General features: G+C 35.6%; 1 non-coding gene across 1 annotated transcript; it reads left to right on the forward strand.

Annotated features, from left to right (window-relative positions):
- Positions 1 to 3,134: 3,134 nt before the first annotated feature.
- On the forward strand, positions 3,135 to 3,327 carry LOC125147643 (U2 spliceosomal RNA). The gene has a single exon (XR_007145248.1). It is a non-coding gene; the product is annotated as a U2 spliceosomal RNA (small nuclear RNA).
- The last annotated feature ends 494 nt before the right edge of the window (positions 3,328 to 3,821 follow it).

The raw sequence follows: 3,821 nt of genomic DNA on the forward strand, positions 1-3,821 counted from the left end.
CTGATAATGTTAAGTAAATCAAAGGTACTCTGCAGAAACAAACAAACAAACAAACAAAAACAGGAGAAAAGTAGTTCTAATATGTACAGTCTGTAAGCCAGAAAACTTGGCTTTCGTTCTAGGCCCAAATTTAAAATCCATTATTAAAAGGTTGGTATATGACCAGTTGGGAAGAAAAGCAGTAATCCTTAAAGCCACGTGGCCTCATTAAAATAAACTATGTCAGAATAACTATTACAATTTTTTTTCTGACAAGGTTATGAGATTGGTAGTGTATAGAAATACTAAGGACAATAAAAATAGAAATAATTGTAAGGATAATAACAATAGCAATAATGTTCACTTTCATCTTTTGAGCTCTTATGACATGAATACTAGTTTTAAAGCCATTAGAACACTGTGTGATACATGATAGCAGCTCAAAAAGTGTAAACTATTTTTATGGCTCTTATTGTTGCTATTGTTTTTTAAGGAACTTGAGGTAGATAAAAATATACCAGGTGCTATGGGCTGAATGTGTGTTCTCAAAATTCATATGTTGTAATCTTAATGCCCAAGTATTAGGCTATAATAATAATAATAATTATTATATTATTAGTATTAGGCTTTAATAATAATAATAATAATTATTATTATTATTGTATACTAGGAGGTGGGCCTTTGAAAGGCAATTAGTTCATGAGGGCAGATGCCCTATGAATGAGATTAATGCTCTTTTTAAAAAAAAATTTTAATGTTCATTAATTTTTTTTATTTTTAATTTTTTTTTATTAAAACAATTTTTTTTCAACGTTTTTTATTTATTTTTGGGACAGAGAGAGACAGAGCATGAACGGGGGAGGGGCAGAGAGAGAGGGAGACACAGAATCGGAAACAGGCTCCAGGCTCTGAGCCATCAGCCCAGAGCCCGACGCGGGGCTCGAACTCATGGACCGCGAGATCGTGACCTGGCTGAAGTCGGACGCTTAACCGACTGCGCCACCCAGGCACCCCTGATGTTCATTAATTTTTGAGAGAGAGAGAGATACAGAGTGTGAGTGGACGAGGGGCAGAGAGAGAGGGAGACAAAATCCAAAGCAGGCTCCAGGCTCCCAGCTGTCAGCACAGGGCCCAATGCAGGGCTCAAACCCAGGAACTGGGAGACCATGACCTGACCCAAAGTCAGATGCCTAACTGCCTAAGCCACCCAGGTGCCCTGAGATTAAAGCTCTTATAAAAGAGGCCTGAATGAGTTCCCTCGTGTCTTTTACCATGTGAGGACAGAGAGAAAAGTTGGCAGTCTACAACCTGGAAAGGGGCTTTTACCAGACACAGAATCTGCCATTGCCCTGATCTTGGCTTCCCAGCCTCCAGAACTGTGAGGAATATATTTCTATTATTTATAAGCTACCCAGGTTATGGTGTTTTTGTTAGAGCAGCCTAAATAGAGTAAGAGATGGGGTATTAATAAAAAAAATTGTGCAAAGTTCTGAATATTGTATAAATTGATTAAATGGGACAGAGTTTAGTATAAAAAGGTGAACCTGTAACTAGGTGGTATATAAAGAAATATCTTCAGTGGAGTAACAAAGGTCTATAATGTAGACCCTTTTTATTCAACACTTTCATTAATGACTTTATGCAGACATGTCCATTAGTAGATAAATTAAACAGAAGAGTGGAAAATCAGGGCCCCAGGGGTTTTGTAATCCTGAAACAACATACAGGGTGCCATATATCTTTTTAAATTCATGTTTCTGTTTTCTTCATATAAATACCCAGAAGTGGAATTACTATATCATATGATATTTCTGTTTTCAATTTTTTGAGGAATCTCCGTACTGTTTTTCTTAGTGGTTACACCACTTTATATTCCCAACAACCATGCATGGTTCCCTTTTATCTACATCCTCAACAACACTTGATATTTCTTATGTTTTTAATAGCTCATTTTGATTTTGATTTGCATTTCTCTGATGACTGGTAATGTTGAACATCTTTTCATATACCTGTTAGTCATCTATATGTCTTTTTTGGAAAAATATGCATTTAGTTACTCTGGCATTTTTTCATCAGATGTTTTTATTTTGTTACTGAGTTGTTTGAGATCTTCATATTTTGGGGATATTAACCCCTTACTGGTTATATGATTGGCAAATATCTCCCATTCATTAGATTGCCTTTCCTTTTGTTGATGGTTTTCTTCACTGTACAGAACTTTTATAGTTTGATATAATCCTATTTGTTTATTTTTGCTTTTGTTGACTTTGCCTTTGGAGTCAGATCGAAAAAATCACTGCCAAGACCTGTGTCAGGAAGCTCACTGACTATGTTTTCTTCTAGGAGTTTTATGGTTTCATGTCTAATGTTCAAGTCCAGTTGTGTTATTTTGGATCTGGCTGTCCAGTTTTCCCAATACTATGTATTGAAGAGACTGTCCATTCCTCGTAAATTCTTGGCTCTTCTGCTCTAAATTAACTGACCATATGCATGTGGGTTTATTTCTGGGCTCACTGTTCCATCAATCTTTGTATTTGTTTTTATGCCAATACCATACTATTTGATTATTACCACTTTGTACTATTCTTTGTCAAGATTACTTTAGCTATTCAGCATCTTTTGTGGTTCTGTACAAATTTTAGGATGGTTTGTTTGATTTCTTTGAAAACTGCTTTTGAAATTTTGGTAGGAATCACACTGAATCTGTACATTGCTTTGGGTAATATAAATAAACAATATTAATTCTAATACATGAGCATGGACTATCTTTTCATTTATTTGTATCATTTTCAGCGTGTTATTGTTTCACTGGATAAGTCTTTCACCTCCTTGATTAAAATTTATTCCTACATATTTTACTGTTTTTGTTGCAACTGTAAATGGGATTGTTTTCTTAATTTCTTTTTCTGATAATTTGTTTTGGTGTATAAAAGCACAAACATATATTGATTTTATACCCTGCAACTTTGCTGTATTTATTAGTTCTAATAGTTTTTTGTTTTTTGCTTTTAAAGAACCACCCAAGTGCTCAAGTTCTGTTTTTTTGTTTTGTTTTGTTTTGTTTTGTTTTTAATGCAGTCTTTAGGGTTCATTGTACATAAAACCATGTCATCCACAAATAGTGGTTCTTTTACTTTTTCCTTTCCAATTTGCTTATCGCTTCTCGGCCTTTTAGCTAGGATCATGTGTAGTATCTGTTTCTTATCAGTTTAATACCTAATATGTCCTCTATCCAATTTGGGTAACTTTTATTTATTTTTTCTGCTTTATCACTCTGTCTGGGACTTCCAGGGCTATGAATAAAATTGGCTAGAGGGGCTCCTGGGTGGCTCTGTCGGTTGAGCGTCCCACTTTGGCTCAGGCCATGATCTCACACTCCATGAGTTCAAGCCCCGCATTGGGCTCTGTGCTGACAGCACGGAGCCTAGAGCCTGCTTCTGATTCTGTGTCTCCCTCTCTCTCTACCCCTCCCCTGTTCGTGCTCTTTCCCTCTCTGTCTCAAAAATAAATAAGAACATTAAAAAAAAAAGTGGCTAGAGTGGGTATCCTTCTCTTCAAGGAAAAGCTTTGAGCTTTTCACCTTTGGGTATGATGTTAGCTGAGAACCTATCATATATGGTTTTATTATGTTGAGGTGCATTTTTTTCTGTCCACTTTGGTTTATGTTGGTATCATAAATGGATATTGAATTTTGATGTGCTTTTTCTGCATCTGTTGAGATAATCATATGGTTTTATCCTTTTTTTGTTAATGTGGTGTATCACATTGGTTGATTTGTGGATGTTAAACTGTCTTTGGAATCCATGAGATAAATCACACTTGATGATAGTAAGTTATCCTTT

Source organism: Prionailurus viverrinus, chromosome A1 (assembly GCF_022837055.1).
Source record: "Prionailurus viverrinus isolate Anna chromosome A1, UM_Priviv_1.0, whole genome shotgun sequence".
In the NCBI taxonomy this organism is placed as follows: domain Eukaryota; kingdom Metazoa; phylum Chordata; class Mammalia; order Carnivora; family Felidae; genus Prionailurus; species Prionailurus viverrinus.